Below are 20,383 nucleotides of genomic sequence, written 5' to 3' on the forward strand. Positions count from 1 at the left end.
ATGGCCTCTGTAAATGGGAGCCCCAAAATAATCTCTGGAGATCTGAGAGAGGACAAGAACCCAGAATCATACAGTTATGAAAGCTACTGCCAATATTTTGGAGCACAATGAATTCTGCTGGCTTAACACCCTCATAAAGACATTGACAGTTAGTGTTAATGGATAGTGGGACAACGCTAAGAGATCAGCTATGATTGCAGTTACTCACCGGTATGGACGGCTCTGAATGTATGAGCACACCTTGGCTTTTGAAACCTCGCATGCCAGGCCAAAGTCAATCAAAGACTCTGTATGGCTGCTGAATATGGTTGACCAACATCACATTTTCCAACTTGAGGTCTGCGTGTATTAATCTAATACTCTTCAAGTGTTCAAGTGCGTTGGCAAGCTGAAAAGTCATGAATATCACACATTTAACATTTATTTCAACTATTTATCAGCATTTTTCAATGTTTATACTGTTTACATCATAACACATTAGGGTTCTTGCCTGCTTTATGATGGGTCTGATCTCACTCAGAAAAAGGGGTCGAAAGAACCTTTCTTTCATGAAATCAAAGAGGCTTTTGTCCAGGAGTTCAAACTCAAGGCAAATGTAGCCATTGTTATTGAAAACCTGGTACCATTGAACAATGTCGCATTTGTCCGCGTTCAGTGATTTCAGCTTCTCAAGTATGACCACCTGTGGAGGTACGTCTGGTCAGGCAGATTCTAAATGAGCTTTGCAGCTAAGAACACAGCTGAATGAACCAAAATCTAAAGGATGACCATACAGCACAAGTCTAACTTTGATCGTCACGTAGAGCTTACGTACCTCCGCATTTGCCTTCTCAGCTTGGTCGTTCCTTTTCTTGACCATTTTGATGGCGACCGTCTTCGAGTCATCCATCCTTGTGCATTTTGCCACTTTTCCAAAGGTGCCCTCTCCCAAAATGGACTGCACCTGGTATCGGCAGGATTTGGAGCTGAGCCAGCCCCCTTCAACTCATTACTATCTGGATGTCCAAACAAATCTCTAAAAGGCCTTCAGTTAATTCAGAACGCTGCTGCACGGATATTAACGGGAACTAGGAAAAGAGATCACATCTCTCCCGTGTTAGCTGCTCTTCATTGGCTGCCAGTAAAATATAGAGTAGAATTCAAAATCCTTCTTTTAACGTATAAAGCTCTTAATGGCCAAGCTCCATCATATCTCAGAGAGCTCATAGTTCCTTACTGTCCTAGCAGGCCACTCCGCTCTCTAGATGGAGGTTTACTTGTGGTTCCGAGAGTCTCCAAGAGTAAATCTGGAGGCAGATGGTTCAGTTATCAGGCTCCTCTTCTGTGGAACCAACTCCCAGTATCGGTCCGGGGGGCGGACTCTTTAGTAACTTTCAAGACCAGGCTTAAAACTTTCCTGTATGACAGAGCGTACAGTTAAAAAGTCCTCTACTCTTTAGGTATGCTGCTATAGGCCGAGGCTGCTGGAGGAAGGACTGAGCTTCTCTCTCTCTCTCTCTCTCTCTCTCTCTCTCTCTCTCTCTCTCTCTCTCTCTCTCTGTCTCTCCCTGTCACCCTCTCTCCCTCTTTCTCTCTAACTCCCTCCTTGCATGCGCTGATAAGAACCATCCTTCTTAAAAAAAAACACAGTTTCACACATTTATACTGCATTTACTAACTATGTTCTGCCAAAGTCTCTGTCTCTCCCAGTTCCTCTCCTCTCTCTCCCTGTCCTCATCCTGCAGGTGGTGACTCATCTCCATCCCATGTTCCTGCAACACCTGCTGGTCCCATATTTCATGAATTCTGTATTACAGCTCAACTTCATGAACTTCATGCAGCAACATGTTCCTGCCTACACCCCCTCCAATGCCTGTCTCACTCTCTTTCTTCTCGCTCTCAACCCAACCGGTCGAGGCAGATGGCCGCCCCCCCTGAGCCTGGTTCTGCTCGAGGTTTCTGCCTCTTAAAGGAAGTTTTTCCTTGCCACTGTTGCCAAGTGCTTGCTCATCGGGGGATCTGTTGGGTCTCTTTAAATAAATTTATAAAGAGTTTGGTCTAGACCTGCTCTATATGTAAAGTGCCTTGATGTAACTTTGTTATGATTTGGCGCTATACAAATAAATCTGATTTGATTTGATTTGATTCAACTAACTTGCCCTCCTGGACACATGGAGTGGGGGACGTCTTTGATGCCATCACAAGCTGAAAACAGGATGGATGTGGACACAATATTGTGTCACAATGTAAGAAATAGCATTCCCGTCAGAGGAATACTGTATAGGCATAGGAATACTCTACTGTCTAACTCTAAACTGTCTAACCCTAACCCTACGTTGAATCAAATGTTGTGAGGAAAAGTATCAATTCTAAGATAAGTTGGCAAACTGAACATACTTACCAATCACAGGATTTGATGTTAGAGGAAAATTCCAGTGCTGTCAAAAAAACGTCCAACGTAGAAAGATGGGTTAAAATGGAAAGGCAATCCAAAATCCAAATATGAAACGCTGGCTGTTGAAATGTGTCGTCACTGTCTGATGCACACACCGACTGTGGAGCTTGTTATTGTGCCTTGAAGTTGGTCATTCTGCTCTATGACATCATTTGCCTTTGATGTAACATTCCGAACAAAGATTCTGATGAAAACTAAACTGTGGAGTAAAGATCAACATGGTACATATGACATAAAATATGTGCACTAATAACACAAAAATGTAAACACTTTGATGAAACCTATTACAAACTGCTACTTACATACTGTACATATGCTTACAGCGGGGACATACGGCGTATGCATCCAAGTCCATGTTATCTACAATATTGTCCAAAGTTTGTGTGACCACCTTCCCTCTCTGTGACAGGAAACATTAGATTGAACAAGAAAAATAGAATTGTAGATATTTTTAAGAGTATATAGAGCCATACAAACCTTATTATGGATATCTCATTCTGATTAAAGTCATATCTTCCCACAGAGGACATGTCATGATCACTCTCGACACAGCAGCATGTGATACAGAGCGGAAACTTTTACCTGCAATGTTATTGGATTTAAAACTTTGTCCAAAAGACAGCAAATGGCAGTAACAAAAAAAAAAAAAAAAGAATATTTATTTAACCTCTTTTGTATAACAACTGCCAGTTGTCTTTTCAACACAGAACTTGTTAGAAAGCAACCTGAGCTGACCAGACGGCTCTAATCTGACTTTTAGCTCTTTTTCTTTTTCTAAGTACGATGTGAACCATTTGTACTTTAGTTGTTTAAATGTGCTCCTGTTTGCTGCTGAGCAGGAAGTATTTTGCTGTGCCTCTTTAGAGATTTATCTCTAAAAACAGCTGCTGGTTGTGGTTGAAAATGATGCTATGAATGAACCAAAACCATAAAAGCTGCAAATCAGAGCAAGATAAGCTGAACCATACACTGTAAAAAAAAATCTGTAAAATTTACAGTAAAATCCTGGCAGTGGCTGTGGTTGCCAGAATTTTACTGTAGAAAATACAGTCACAACGTATGATGCATTACAGTTTGCTGTTCTGGCCTCCGTAAATTTCACAGTAGTATTTGTTTACGGTAATTTACTGTGAAAACAACAGATATACTACTAGTGCACAACAGTCGACTTTGTCGGGCACCAGTGGGAGTAATTTGGAGATTGGCAATCAATATGAATGATTATGAAAGTGATTATTGATGTCTAAAAATATTTACTATCAGTAGTACACTTCGGGGCACCACCCTGTTCCCAGGTGTAACCCTGGTTTCTGGATGGGTAGCGTGCCAGGGGTGTTGCGGTGTTGCGGGTTACAAGGTTGTAAATAATTCTTCAATGAAAAATGCACCGTTACGGCAGGACAGGAAGACTTTATTTTACTTCACTTACAGGTCAAGTTCACCGACGAAGCAACGTGCACGAGGGCAGAGCCAGAACTCTCTGGTGTCTGTATTATCAGGCAGGCGGTACCTACATCATGTAATATAATAAAAATAATGAAAAGTGGAACAACATAAAATGTATAATTAAAATAATAAACACATAATCTACATGGAGTGAACTCGAACTCGACTGACTGTTATGAATCCAGCAATTGTCACAATTATAGCCACAATAATCACAAACAACGGTTTAAAACATAACATAATTTATTCACAGAAATAATTACTCAAAATAACATCACTCTGGATAAATGGCTGTTATAGTCTGATTATTCAATGACACACATGGGAAGCACTGTCCTTGTGGAGAGCCACCTAAAAAGAGAATCAAGGAGCCAAAGAGAGTAGAAGTTCATTTCCTTAGCAGATTAGGAGGAAAATATCACTCCACACACACAGTCCCTTCACCACAAAGCATCCTGAGTGGGAATCATCTTGGAGGGAAACATTGTAATGGATGTTGACAGTCTGCTCCAGGCCATATACATTGTCTTTGGACTTACCTATGCACTGCATCTCAATTACCCAAAGTACATGAAGAACACTTTGGTCTTTTTCAACAGATACTTACGAACTTGGGTAAATCAGATCTGAAACCTAAACTTCTAACACTCAAGAATCAGCTTGAATAGAATAGAAAATACAGAACACGACACTCTTCCCAAGTCGTCAAAGGTGTTTTAAATTGGACCCCAAGAAGGTGCAGAGACAGGGAGTTTAGTCCAAGTTGGTTTATTGCAGACCAAAAAAAGAAGAACAGGGCTGGTGGTGGCTGTAGACGGCTGGCAAACAGAGGCTGCACTGGAGGACACAGAAGTACTGGAGGTCCCCAGGAGAACTGCAAAAAACCAGAGGACCAGGGGAGTACAGGAAAAAGGAGGTCTGCCTCAGAACTCACAAAAGATAGTTTAGGAGCTAAGCTCAGCGTTACCAACAGGAATAATCCGGCACAGGAGCGGAGACTTGACCAGGCTTTTATGGCAGGACTGATTAGTGGATGTGAAACAGGTGAGCCTCGTCACAGAGCTGCACAACCAACCGGTGAGCCTCATTGCAGAGCCACACAACCAGCCACGCCCTCCACAGCACACTCACTGTGCCTGAAAAACAGAAAGAGGAGGGGTAGGAAGAGAGAACAGAAAAAGAAACCCACAACAAAACTACAAACATGACAAGGTAATTTTTTTTTTAATAACTGGCAGTAAAAAACCTATTAACAATTGGCAGTGAAAAAGAAAAAAACTAAATAATTGTTGCCTACATTACAACATGTTAATTACCACTTTAATCAACAGGAATTTAAGAGAGAGGGAAAGGAGAGAAGGACAGACTGAAAAAAGTTATGAGGGATCATTTCAAGGGCATCTTTAAAATCTATTGACAATTGCAGGATGGATGGAGGATGTCATTCTGAAGGCTTTGCGAATTCCTCTGCTTCCCCAGCTCTCTTTCTCTCGAGACGTTCTGTTTTTCTTTTAAATCTTGGAGCATTTGCCTCCTTATTTAGGGTTAGGGTATAGGGATGATTACCACGATTAGACATTTGAGGATAGGGTTAGGGCGGGAGAACTGAGCCTGTCCTCGGTTGAGGACAGGAGGTTTTTCTTTATTAGAGGCATCCCAAATGTTGCATTCCTCTTCATCTTGCTTTGCTCCACCCCAAACCCTGTCCTGATCATGTCATGGAAGACCTGCACCCCTCTGATTTAGGATTAAGGGGAATAGGGATGATTACCACGATTAGACATTGGAGGATTAGACATTCTTGAATAACTTCTGATAGGAAGGTGGTAGAGACATGAAACCGAGCTCTAACCCCTCCAAAACAGAGACCGATGCTCCTCTCCTCTGCAGCTGTAGGTAACAATTGTAACTGTGGCCTGGATACTGAGGGTCCGTCGTTCTCTATAACAAAGCCTCTCCACCTCCCTCTGAAGCTCCGCAGCCCCGCAAGAAACCTGGCGAGGTTTTACTATTTATTATTTGAAATTAAATAATAAATAACGATAATTAATAATAAATACATAATTAATAATAATACATAAATAATAATAGTTAATAATAAATAATTAAATAAATAGAAACATAAAAATCAACTGATTCCCCTTAAAAAGAAAAAAAATGTATAATAGGCCTTATCATGCACCACCTTGCTCCAGATGTTTTTGTAGGATTCTTCTCCTTGATACCTCCATTTCTGGACTTCCCAAATCTCAGCAGCGTGATTTTCCGTCTGCTGGCTTCACCGGTGTCATGCTAGAAGTGTGAATCTTGACTTTCAGCTGGTACACCACAAACTGGGGTTAGGGTAAGGGTTAGGTGGGGGTTTTAGGCCGGCAGAGACAACCCCCGTGAGGTTGGTAAGGGTTAGGGTTTCAGACCAGGTTACTGTTGATTAGGATGTTGCGGGCAGCCAGGTCTCGGTTGGGTTAGGGGTTAGGTTACTGTTAGTATGGGGGGAAGAGACTCCAAGAAGCAGGCTGCAGGCCAGAGCAGGGGGAGGCTGGGTTTGGCACAGAGTTGGTCATGGACTGTGGCACTTTATCGTTTATGAGTTCCACGCACTCGCTGGGAAAGAAGCCAACCTGAAAGCCGTGCTTTCCCCTCCACCACGTGGTGTCTTCTTTAGGGGGCATGTCTGTCACTGACACAATGTCTTAAAATGTCCTCAAATTGACAGAACACTAAGTCAATGTCGAGGTCATGGAAGGGTTAGGGTTAGGTTTTGTGTAGGGAGGCGCTCGCACTTCCCAGGGGCCCCCGGACCCCCTCCCCAAATAGATATTTAGTGTTTTTATTTTTATATTTAAAATTAAATTAAATAAAAATAAAACTGAAATAATAATCAACATAAAACTCATTAACAGGGTAACGTTTTGAGTCTGTGTCTGTCAGGTTATTTAGTCATCCACTCCGATGTTACGGGAGAGGTAAGACATGGAGTCTGGGTTAGGTTGGGGGACTGAAGTTCTTCCCCTGGTTCGTACAGATGATCATTTTCCAAAAAAGTGTGCTGTTGCATGAAGGCAGGTCTTGTCGTTTCTTGGTGCTTCCCCAGCTAGCTAACTAACTAAGGGTTAGGGTCCATATCTCGGGAACGGAAGGTCATAGAGACACGGGACCAGCGCGTTCGGGTTAGGGGTTAGAGGGTTAGGGTTAGGGGTTAGGTGCTTTGAAAAAATAAGATCTCCACCCCCCTTGGGAGGGGGTGGAATTGGCACCGTCCGTCCACCTGGTGGCTCCTCCCCACTGGACCCGGTTAGGCTGTTGGCGGCGGCGACCATATCGGACTTCAGTCCAATCGCCTTGTCCCATTGTTATTGTCTTCTTTTTTTTCTTTTTTTGTTGTATTTGTTGTCTTTTTTTTTAAATAAAATTCAAATTGAAAAAAAACTGTCTTTTTTATTTTTTCAAAAATTGTCTTTTTAATGAAAAAAGCAAAAATGAAATTACAACTTTTTATATTTTTTTTTTAAAAAAAAAAAAGAAAAAAGTGTGCCTAAACGCGACATTTCGACCCTCGCAGGGGTCTTCTTCAGGCGAGGCACACTTAAATTAAAAGATAATTAGCAAAAAAGCTAATAATTATCATAAAATAAGAAAAAAGAATGGCTGGTTTTAATTGCTGGAATGTTGTCCCTCCGAAAACCAACAGTGAAATGAGCTCTCTGTGGTTTGTCCTATTTATACTCTTCCGAGTTGGTTTCTTATTCGGTTATTTTTTAAAGTTCGTCAATCGTCTTTTTTAATGTTTTAACCTTTTTTAACCCTATAAACACCATTTTTTATATATATTTTTTTAGGAAAATTATTAGGAATTAACCCATATATCATTTTTATTGTTTCATATTGAAAAATTATTTTTTTATTTTTATAATTTTTTTATATATATACATTTTAATCAAATTTCTTGGGTATAAATTTGCATTTTAACAATTAAATGTATTAATAATATAATTCAATTAAATCATGTATTTATTTATATAATTATTAAATTTTTCATAAAATACTACCAATTAGGGTTAGATTTAGAGCCAAATTTTAAATCATGATTAGGGTTAGGGTCAGATTAAGATTATGGTTAAGATTAGGGCCAAATTAGGGTCATGGTTAGGATCAGGGCCAGATTAGGGTTAGGGTTAGGGCCATGGTTCTGGTTAGGATTAGGGTTAGGGTTAGGGAATAGGGATGATTACCATGATTAGACATTTGAGGATTAGACATTCTTGAATGTGGTTACGGTTAGGGTTATATTATTATTAAATTTCCACCCCCTTTGTGAGGGGGTGGAAATGGCGCTGTCCATCCACCTGGTGGTTCCTCCCCCCTGGACCCTCCATTGGTTGGACTGTTGGCAGCGGCATCCATACTGCGCGTCAGTCCAACCGCCCTGTCCCATCGTTGTTGTCTTTTTGTTGTTCTTCTTCTTTGCATTGAAGTAGGATGGGTTAGGGTTAGGGAAAGAAAAGAGGACCTGCCACCAAGGGGGCGGTGGCATGAACTGTGCACACTCCATCCAGCCCCGTGAAGCATAGGGTTAGGGTCATCCACTCCGATGTTACCGAAGAGGTAAGACATGGAGTCTGGGTTAGGTTGGGGGACTGAAGCTCTTCCCCTGGTTCGTACAGATGATCATTTTCCAAAAAAGTGTGCTGTTGGTGCAGGGTTAGGGTTAGGGTTAGGTTTGGGAAAGGAAAAGGGCATCATCCCCTAGGGGATGGTCCCTTGGTGCACTCGCACTTCCCAGGGACCCCCTGGTTCCCCTATACTGAGTTGTGTTTTGTTTTTGTTTTTTTTATTATATTTATTTTAACTTAAATTAAATCATAATAAAAAACGAATAAAATAATCAAAAAAGAAATAATTCCCCATACTAGGCCTTCCCAACACACACCACTGCGACGTTTTGACCTGGTTTAGGTCTTCCTCAGGCTTCAGGTGTGTGCTCTCCCCAGAAAACAAAAAAGAAATGAGGGAGCTGGAGCGCTTCTCCTTTTATACTCTCCCTGACTCCTTCCACTTTGGCTGTTCCTAAGTTTTGTTTTTACCGAACGTAGTTTTTAGGTTTCGGGTTAGGGTTAGTGGTTAGGGTTGGGTTAGGGTTGGGTTGTGGTGAGGGGACGGCCATAGAGAATGCATGAAAAGTGGAATGGGGTTTCGACATTACATCTACTAGACAGGATGTTGAACTTGTGGAAGTGGGAATTGTGGAATTTCAGTAGGGGGCAGTGTTGAATAGAACAGAATAGAATAAAGTCTCTGTCTATGTTTAGGTATATAGAAACCGTGTCTGTCACCCGACGACCTAAATTTAGAAAAGTTAATCAACTCAAATTAAGCAAAAGAGGAGCTAAAAACAAAAACCTAACTGAAATGAAAACAGCCACAAAGTCAGTCTCAAATAACACGATCAAATGTGGACTGTTGAACATTCGATCATTATCATCAAAATCTCTACTAGTTAACGATCTCATAGCTGATCACCATATTGATTTATTTTGTATAACTGAAACGTGGCTGCAGCAGGATGAGTATGTTAGCATTAATGAAGCTACACCCCCCCATGTTAACTTTCATATCCCTGTACCACAGGTCGAGGAGGGGGGGTGGCTGCAATATTTCAGTCAAGCCTATTAATCAACCCCAGACCAAAATCTGGCTGCAGGTCTTTTGAAAGCCTCACTCTTAGTCTTTCCCACTCAGACTGGAAAGGTGAAAAACCAGTTCTGTTAGTTACAGTATACCGTCCACCTGGTCCGTACTCAGAATTCCTATCAGAGTTTTCTGAGTTTATATCAGAGTTAGTACTCAGTACAGATAAAATCATTATTCTGGGAGATTTCAATATACATGTTGATGTAGAAAGCGACAGCCTTAGTTCTGGGTTTCTTTCCCAACTAGACTCAATTGGCTTTTCCCAGCATGTGAATGAACCCACTCACTTTTACAATCATATCCTTGATCTTGTTCTAACATTTGGCATTGAAATTGACAAGCTAACAATTCTTCCCCAAAATTCTCTCCTGTCTGACCATTACCTTATTACATTTGAGTTTACTTTAATGGGCTCCACAGCATTGAGGAATAAATTCAGCTATAGAAGATGTTTATCTGAAGCTGCTGTGGCTAAATTTAAAGAGAACATTTGGTCATCATTCCCAACAATGCCATATCTAAATCTAAATTTAAATGAGGATTTCTCCCATACGCAGGTTGATGACCTTGTGACTAGCACTATGGCCACACTGCGTTCGAATCTTGATAATGCTGCCCCTCTCAAAAAGAAAGTATTCAATCTGAGGAGGATGGCTCCCTGGTATAGTTACCAAATCTGTACCTTGAAGCAGACATCAAGGAAATTAGAAAGAAACTGGCTTTCCAGTAAGTCAGAAGAGTCTCACAGAGCCTGGAAAGATAGCCTAAAAACATATAAAAAAGCTCTCCGCAGTGCTAGAAGTTCATATTACTCAGCACTCATAGAAGAAAACAAGAACAACCCCAGGTTTCTCTTCAGCACTGTAGCCAGGCTGACAGAGAGCCATAGCTCAGTTGAACCAGTGATCCCCTTAGCTCTAAGCAGTGATGATTTTATTAGTTTTTTTTCAGACAAAATTCTCATGATCAGAGAAAGAATTTATCAGCTCTTGCCTACGTTACATAAAAATCCCCTTCTGAAGACGGCAACTGCTGAATCAGCTGCGGCGCCTCTTTTACATCTGGAATCATTCTGACCTCTAAATTTCTCAGAGCTAGCTTCTATAGTTTCATCATCCAGACCGTCAACCTGTCTATTAGACCCAGTACCATCTAGCCTCTTTAAAGAGATCTTTTATTTAATTGAGCCGTTCATTCTAGATTTGATTAATCTTTATTTCTGGTTATGTACCTCAGGCACTTCAGACCGCGGCCATCAAACCCCAGCTTAAAAAGCCTAATCTTGATCCAGATGTTTTGGCAAAATATAGACCCACATCGAACTTTCCATTTATTTCTAAAATCATTGAGAAAGCTGTAGCAAAACAGCTACACGAGCATCTGGATGGGAACAGTTTGTTTGAAGAGTTTCAGTCAGGATTTAGAGCCCATCATAGCACAGAAACAGCTGGTTAAAGTCTCCAATGACATTCTAATGGCCTCAGACAATGGATAAGCCTCCATACTTCTCCTTCTAGATCTTAGTGCTGCATTCGACACCATAGATCATAATATTTTACTACAGAGACTGGAACATGAAATTGGAATTAAAGGAACTGCACTAAGGTGGTTCAAATCCTACTTATCAGATAGACATCAGTTTGTTCATGTAAACAACAGCTCTTCCTCATGTACTGTAGTCAGTCATGGAGTCCCGCAGGCTTCGGTACTTGGACCAATCCTCTTTACGCTTTATCTGCTTCCTCTAGGCAACATTATCAGGAAACACACCATCAATTTCCACTGCTACGCAGACGATACTCAGCTGTACCTATCAATGAAGCCAAATGAAGTCAGTCAGATAGTCAGACTGCAGGCATGTCTTGAAGACATAAAAGTCTGGATGACTGGAAATTTTTTACTTCTCAACTCTGACAAAACAGAAGTTATTGTACTCGGTCCTAAGCACCTCAGAAAAATACTATCTAATCATCTCATCAGTTTGGACGGCATTACTTTGGCCTCCAGCTCCACTGTAAGAAACCTTGGAGTAATTTTTGACCAGGACATGTCCTTTGTCCCACACATAAAACAAGTTAGTCGGGCAGCTTTCTTCCACCTGAGAAACATTAGGAAAATCAGAAACATCCTCTCTCAGGATGATGCAGAAAAACTAGTCCATGCATTTGTAACTTCTAGGCTGGACTACTGTAACTCATTACTATCTGGATGTCCAAACAAATCTCTAAAAGGCCTTCAGTTAATTCAGAACGCTGCTGCACGAATATTAACAGGAACTAGGAAAATAGATCATATCTCTCCTGTGTTAGCTGCTCTTCATTGGCTGCCAGTAAAATATAGAGTAGAATTCTAAATCCTTCTTTTAACGTATAAAGCTCTTAATGGCCAAGCTCCATCGTATCTCAGAGAGCTCATAGTTCCTTACTGTCCTAGCAGGCCACTCCGCTCTCTAGATGGAGGTTTACTTGTGGTTCCTAGAGTCTCCAAGAGTAAATCTGGAGGCAGATCGTTCAGTTATCAGGCTCCTCTTCTATGGAACCAACTCCCAGCATCGGTCCGGGGGGCGGACTCTTTAGTAACTTTCAAGACCAGGCTTAAAACTTTCCTGTATGACAGAGCGTACAGTTAAAAAGTCCTCTACTCTTTAGGTATGCTGCTATAGGCCGAGGCTGCTGGGGGAAGGACTGAGCTTCTCTCTCTCTCTCTCTCACTCTCTCTCTCTCTCTCTCTCTCTCTCGCTCTCTGTCTCTCCCTGTCACCCCCTCTCCCTCTTTCTCTCTAACTCCCTCCTTGCATGCGCTGATAAAAACCATCCTTCTTAAAAAGAAAAACAACAGTTTCACCCAGTTCTAAGCATTTATACTGCATTTACTAACCATGTTCTGCCAAAGTCTCTGTCTCTCCCAGTTCCTCTCCTCTCTCTCCCTGTCCTCATCCTGCAGGTGGTGACTCATCTCCATCCCATGTTCCTGCAACACCTGCTGGTCCCATATTTCATGAATTCTGTATTACAGCTCAACTCCATGAACTTCATGCAACAACATGTTCCTGCCTACACCCCCCCCCCTCCAATGCCTGCCTGCCTGTCTCTCTCTCTCTCTCTCTCTCAACCCAACCGGTCGAGGCAGATGCCCCCCCCCCCGAGCCTGGTTCTGCTCGAGGTTTCTGCCTCTTAAAGGAAGTTTTCCCTTGCCACTGTCGCCAAGTGCTTGCTCATCGGGGGATCTGTTGGGTCTCTTTAAATAAATTTATAAAGAGTTTGGTCTAGACCTGCTCTATATATAAAGTGCCTTGATGTAACTTTGTTATGATTTCGCGCTATACAAATAAATCTGATTTGATTTGATTTGATTTGTTGCACCAGTTTTGCACCACCCAAAAAAGCTGTAGATCAGACTTTGGATGATAAATGCTATTAAGGACTTTCCATGATCATGTAGAATTCTCATGTTGAAATAGTGTTGAATTGAATATTTGTTTGCACTTCTCATCCCAAAGATGTCTGTCCGGGACATGCCAGTCATCCTTCCGGGAAACGCCAGACATGCCAGCCATCCGTCCGGGACACGCTGGCCGTCCGGGACACGCCAGACATGCCGGCCGTCCCAAAACTGTGAGACAAAAACAATTCACAACTAGAAAATTCAAAGAAATTTTGAAGTGCCACGGGTCGGCGTCCCCTCGCCCGTCGTCCCGTCGTCCCCTCGCCCGTTGCCCCTCGCCTGGACGAGCAACCCACGTACCGTCATGCTGTCGAAAACCTTCCTGCTGAAATTTCCGTTCGGAGAACCGATTGAGATTGATTCAATGAGTGTGTCTTTATATCTGTCTCTTTGTATGTTTGTGTATATGTGTGAGTGTTTCTGTCTATCTGACTATGTGTCTGTGTAAATGTGTGAGTGCATCTGTCTATCTGACTGTGTGTCTGTGTAAATGTGTGAGTGCATCTGTCTATCTGACTGTGTGTCTGTGTATATGTGTGTGTACATCTGTCTATCTGACTGTGTGTCTGTGTATATGTGTGTGTACATCTGTCTATCTGACTGTGTGTCTGTGTATATGTGTGTGTACATCTGTCTATCTGACTGTGTGTCTGTGTATATGTGTGTGTACATCTGTCTATCTGACTGTGTGTCTGTGTATATGTGTGTGTACATCTGTCTATCTGACTGTGTGTCTGTGTATATGTGTGTGTACATCTGTCTATCTGACTGTGTGTCTGTATATGTGTGAGTACGTTTGATCTACACCAACAGCTGCACACAGACCTGAGCTGAGGGATCTGCGGTTGTCATGGTGATTTGAGAATTCAGTCTGGTCAGAGCTCAGACTCTCCCCAAAACTCTCCCAAAAGTGGCTTTTGACCACCTCCCGAACTACTTCAAATTGCGAGCAAACCGTAGCTCCGGTCCGAAAAGCGAAAACACCGTGAGAGACGGAAGAGTCTGCAGATTCCGACAGTCTTTATTTGATTTGAAAAGTCCTTAAAATGAGCATGTAGGGACACTGCGAAGTCAGAGTGAAGTTGTTTTTAGGAAAACCTTAGGCCAAACCTCGGCCCTCTGTGCTTATAGCCCGTGGCACTAAATAATAAGTATGGACAAGATTAAGTAGTGCCTCGTGCTATGCTTATAGCCCGTGGCACTAAACTGAACATTGAACATTTATTTTTCCATGATCATGTAGAATTCTCATGTTGAAATAGTGTTGAATTGAATACTTGTTTACATTTCTCATCCCAAAGCCGGCCGTCCGGGACACAGCAGACACGCCGGCCGTCCGGGACACGGCAGCCGTCCCAGAACTGTGATTGAATATTTTACATTTCTAATCCCAAAGCCACGTTAGTTTGAGGCACTCAGTTTTGCACGTTTACATTTTAAATGCATTTTCTCGAAATGTTGAAAGAAAAAATAAATAAATGTTGAGTGAATGAGTGCTTGGATGTGTCAAAGAAGGACATCCAAATTACATGATTTGAAGCAAACATTTATTTATTTTTTCTTTCAACATTTCGAGAAAATGCATTTAAAATGTAAACGTGCAAAACTGAGTGCCTCAAACTAAAGTGGCTTTGGGATGTGAAATGTAAAATATTCAATCCAACACTATTTCAACATGAGAATTCTACATGATCATGGGAAAATAAATGTTGAAACAAGGTAGTTGTGAATTTTCTGGGACGGCTGGTGTGTTTGCCGTGTCTCGGACTGCCGGCGTGTCCCGGATTGTGGAGCACGTCTTCGACCCGAGCCTGCAGCTGGGGAGAGCTCCACAACTGTGGAAAACATCCTGCGTGGTGCCGGTGCCAAAGATGCAGCACCCGAAGGAGCTCAACAGCTACAGGCCAGTGGCGCTGACATCACACCTGATGAAGACTGATGACTGGAACGGCTGGTCCTCGTCCATCTTCGCCCGCTGATGGGACCATCAATGGATCCGCTGCAGTTCGCCTACCTGCCCAGCATCGGTGTGGAAGACGCTGTCATCTTCCTCATGCACAGAGCCCTCTCCCACCTTGAAAGGCCCGGAAGCACTGCGAGAGTCACGTTCTTCGACTTCTCCCGTGCTTTCATCACCATCCAGCCTCTGCTTCTGAGGGACAAGCTGGAGCTGTCAGGCGTGGATCACCACCTCACAGCATGGATTAAAGACTACTTCACCAACCGCCCACAGTATGTGAAGAATAAGGACTGTGTCTCAGACATGGTGGTCTGCAGTGCGGGGGCTCCACAGGGAACAGCCTTGGCTCCTTTCCTGTTCACCCTGTACACGGCAGACTTCAGGCCCAGTTCTGCACACTGCCATCTGCATGTGGCGTTACCAGGGGTTGTATATTACTTGAGATAATTTGAAATAACCTTGTTATTGTTACCAAAGAAAACCAACAACGCCACCCGGGGGGGGGTTTCACCCCGGGACCTTTAAAAAAAATAAATAAATAAAAAAATCAATAACCAAACCAAAGCAAAAAGAAAAGAAAAGAAAAGACACACAGGTGAGTAATTCGACTGGCAGGAGACGTGTTTCAATGATGTACAAAAATATAATGTTTATTTTCACGGCAGATAATTAAAACTGGCAAATTAAAATCTACGGGGGAAAGGCGGGGATGACTGGTTCCTGTATAACAAGACACACAGCAGGGAGGGGCAGGAGGGTTAAAGGGCACCCCACTCACACGTGAAACTCAAGTCAAATGGTGTAGGAAAAACAAACCAAAAAAAAAAAAAGGGCACACAACACACAGAGGGAAACCGTCACCCGGGACACCACCTCCACCGCTGGCTCCCAGCCACTAGAAGGGAAACCAAACAGAGGGACAATTAATAAGGGAACCACCATACACAATAAACACAATCAAAGAACAAATATCAGTTTCAGAAAAACAAAAACACAAATTAACCAAATAAACAATTAAGCTCTTTTGGGAAAAAAACTAAATATAACTGATTCTTAACTTGACAAAGTAGATAATTAGAAGACAAAATAAAGAATTACACGCAATCAATAGATTATTGGTTCTAGATAAGAACCAAACAAGAATAAAAAAAACCAAAGAAAATAACCTCTGGCCAAAGAGACCATACTTAATTACTCAATTAATAAACCAAAAAAAATAAATAAATGAATAACAGAAATTCTATAAGGGATGGTCTCAAGGTCCCATAATCCCCGAAGTCACACACACACACACACACACACACACACACACACACACACACCCCCCCCCCACACACACACACACACCCCCACCCTCTGATTCGGCCGCTCTGCCCGTCGCGGCCCACCAAGGACGCGGCAGAGGGAGCGTTTTGGAACAGGTGCCACAGTCCATGCGCCAGGACGTGACGCCGAGTAGGAGACGCGCCGAGGGGCGCAGATGTAGAGCGGCAGTGAGCTCTGTCAGCATCAGCATAAAGTCAGTGTACAGCACAGGCTGGAGTCCGGCTCAACTCCGGCCCGGCGAAGCAGCAGTGGCCTCACAAGCAACTTATCTTATGTGTCCAGACGGTGGTCGGCCCTGATTTGTAGGCGTCCTTCTGACCAAAGGAGGGAGAACGTGCTGCCTTGAGAGAGCTGGAGCGTCTGAGGTCCACGGATGAGAGTCCAGAAGTGTCAGTGGAACCGCCTCCAGATAAACACGGGAAACTCAGGTCCTTTGGAGTGCAGGGAGCGTTCCTGAAGACCTTCTTTGACTCTGTTGTGGCATCAGCCATCTTCTCTGGAGTGGTCTGCTGGAGCAGCAGCATCTCTACAGCTGACAGGAAGAGACTCGATAAACTGATCAAGGCCAGCTCTGTCTTGGGTTGCCCCATTGAGTCAATGCAGATGGAGGGAGAGAGGAGGATGATAGCAAAGCTATAATCAATAATGGACAATGCCTCCCACCCGATGCAGGAAACTCGGCTTGGACACCATCCGAGCACTGTGCAGCTCCTTCAGTCACAGACTCCTTCACCCCAAGTGTGTGAAGGTCCTTCATTCCTGCTGCTACCGCACACAAACTAAGAATGATACTGTGAAAATAAATAATACTGTGCAATATTTTTCTAACTGCCCAGTTACAACTGCTGCTATGGGTAATATACTACCTGCTGTTGTGTGTCTCTGTTGTTTGCTTGGTGTTCTCTCTATCTCTTAAGTTAAAAATCTCGCTGCTGTAACAATGTGAATTTCCCCATTGTGGGACAATAAAGGAAATCTAATCTAATCTTATATGTAGGTGAGAATGCTGGATATACCATATTATAATCTACTAAACTTAACTCTGCCATGAATGAGTGCTTGGATGTGTCAAAGAAGGACATCCAAATTACATGATTTTAAGCAAACATTTATTTATTTTTTCTTTCAACATTTTGATAATATGAACTTTAAATGCAACCGTGCAAAACTGAGTGCCTAAAACTAACGTGGCTTTGGGAAAATGTAAAGAAATGCAAAATATTCAATAACAGTTCTGGGACAGCTGGTGTGTCTGCTGTGTCCCGGACGGACGGCTTTGGGATGAGAAATGTAAACAAATATTCAATTCAACACTATTTCAACATGAGAATTGTACATGATCATGGAAAAATAAATGTTGAAACATGGTAGTTGTGAATTTTCTTTGTCTCACAGGTTTCGGACGGCCGGCGCATCTAGCGTGTCTGAGACGGCTGGCGTGTTCCGGATGGACGGCCGGCGTGTCTTGCATGGCTGGCGTGTCTTGGATCTCTGGGACGGCCGGCGTGTCTCGGCAACTGGCATGTCTGGCATGTTTGGGACGGCCGGCGTGTTTTGAATGGCTGGCGTGTCCGGCGTGTCTCGGACAGCCCCTGTGTCTGGGGTAAGAAGCATTTCTGGGGGGTATGGCATGTCCGCGACCCTCCATTTATTGTTATAATACTGCGCGATTGATGGTTTTATTCTTTCAATGTCCACTGTAATCTTGGATGGAGTGTAAATATACACTGCAGGTTCTGTTACAGGGGAGTCGTGGATAGGACTTAGGCCAGTTTCTTTCTGGAACGAGCCCTTTTCCCTTCCATCACCATGAGCTCCTCTGATGACAGTGAGGAACTGGAGTCAGTTTCGTCGTCGTACACCGGCTCATCGTCTTCCTCGGAGTCTGTGTCAGAGGGGATCTCAAACAATTTCTTCTTGAGTGCCTTTGGAGGGTGCTTGCTTTTCTGGTTCTCGAGGTGGTGGGCCTTCAAGCGGAGCTGCCGGGTCTCATAGGCGTTATCCCTCTCGGGTAGAGCGACATAAAACTTTTCCGCTGTGCTCGGGTCATGGCACATGGATCTTGCCACTTTGCGCCACTCACTCTCCGTCAGGTGCTTGGCAGCCTGAGAACCAGAGAAAACAAAGAGAAAGGATGAGAAAAAGTATGACTTGGGCTCGGGCTCAATGTGACTCTCAGTGTCAGTTTTGCCTACCTGGGTGGTCACGCTGCTGCGGATTGCATGAAAGCTGACCGGGCCCTTCAAGCTGGCGTCTGACCAGGCCAGGTGCAGGAAGTTGACGGGCTTCAGGATAGGTACGCCAAGGGTAGTGTGGAAAACATTTGTCTCGGCCGACGCCGCGGCGCTGCAGCAATTGTCCTGCGTGATCTGTTCCAGCCACGAGTACTCTGTGCTGTTGAGGACCAAGGAGGCCTGCCCAAAGCTTTTGGCCGTCTTGTGCTCGTTGACCTGAGGAATGAATGAACAAAAGAAAAAAGGAACTTTTTTGTTAAGTCGCCCACGTGGCAAAAAGGCATTCAAGTCGGAAGATGGAACATGGATAATTCAATGTTTAGAGCTGATGAGCAATTGTACTCACTAGGATCTGGAAGCGCTTTCCCTCCATCCACCTGTCGGCGTTGACCACATGATCCCGGAGCATATTTGTAAGGACCACGGACCTGTGCCCATTGATTATGCAGAGGTATCCTATGATATAGCCCATCAGAATTGCATGCCAGTTCTGTGGCCCACCCGTCTGTGGAAGCTTGGCTAAAATCTCTGGAATCCCCCTCTTTGCAGTAATCAAAAACTCCACCTCTTGGGTCGAGTCCAGCTTCTCTTCTATGGAGATAAGAGTAGGAGAAGAGACACAGATCAAATCAGATTTATTTGTATAGCTCCAAATCATAACAAAGTTACATCAAGGCACTTTACATAGAGAGCAGGTCTGGACCAAACTCTTTATAAATTTATTTAAAGAGACCCAACAGATCCCCCGATGAGCAAGCACTTGGCGACAGTGGCAAGGAAAAGGAGGGAGGGAGAGAGAAAGAGGGAGAGGGGGAGAGAGGGTGACAGGGAGAGAGAGAGAGAGAGAAAGAGAGAGAGAGAGAGAGAAGCTCTCTGGAGCTTGGCCAATAAGAGCTTTATATGTTAAAAGAAATATTTTGAATTCTACTCTATATTTTGTTGGCAGCCAATGAAGAGCAGCTAATAATAATTGTTTAATAATTGTCTTGAACCATTGGACCTTTAGAAAGACATGTTAAATAAATGAATAAATAAAATAAATTACCCGTCTTCTTGCGCTTGACCTGCTGTTGACGGACGACAACATGGCTGTGGATCTCTGATTTTAGCCTCTTGAACTCATAGAGCACCCTCCTTATGTCTGCTGACTTCAGCTTACTTTTCTCAAGAAAGAGTGACTGATGTGTTTGTAGAAAAGTCCCACATTAATCATCATATTCTTTATAGTTGTTGGCATGTAGCCCTTGTCCTTGAGGTAGGCTGGATATCCCCGCAGCTTGTCCATCCGAATGAGGAACCTCAGGTCTGTTTTTGTCGCTCTCTCAGGCAGTCCACCCACCATGTACTGGCAGTACCGGAGGCAATGGGTGGCGCACTGCTGTGCATTATCGATGTCCTTGCGGCCCATCCGGGCTCCCAGACGAAAGCCATTGATTACTTTTTCATACAGCGTTCCAGACTTCATAGCCTTGCTGGCATGTTCGCCCTTCTGGACCGACCTCGGGGTCCGTTGGAGCTCTTTGGACCTCCTGCCACCAGAGTAGGCCTTCTGTCTTTCCATCAGCGTGCGCTCGAGTATGGCAACCCTGCTGGCCAACTCCTCATAACTGTGCCTGGCCATGCAGTTGGAGCTGCAGTTGGCTTGGCTGGAGGAACTGGACAATTGAGATGTTGACTCCTTGTCCAGGTTTTCCCCAAGGCAGAGGTTGGTGGAGGACACAGCCTGGGCGTCCAATCCGGTTGACGTTTCCATGGGAGAAGGTGAGGTGTGAGTCGGGGCAGCCATCATGCCAGTCGAGTGCGAAGTGTGGGGAAGCACTGGAGCCACTGAAGGAGAAATGATGGAGGA

This window comes from Echeneis naucrates, unplaced genomic scaffold (genome assembly GCF_900963305.1).
Source record: "Echeneis naucrates unplaced genomic scaffold, fEcheNa1.1, whole genome shotgun sequence".
NCBI lineage: Eukaryota > Metazoa > Chordata > Actinopteri > Carangiformes > Echeneidae > Echeneis > Echeneis naucrates.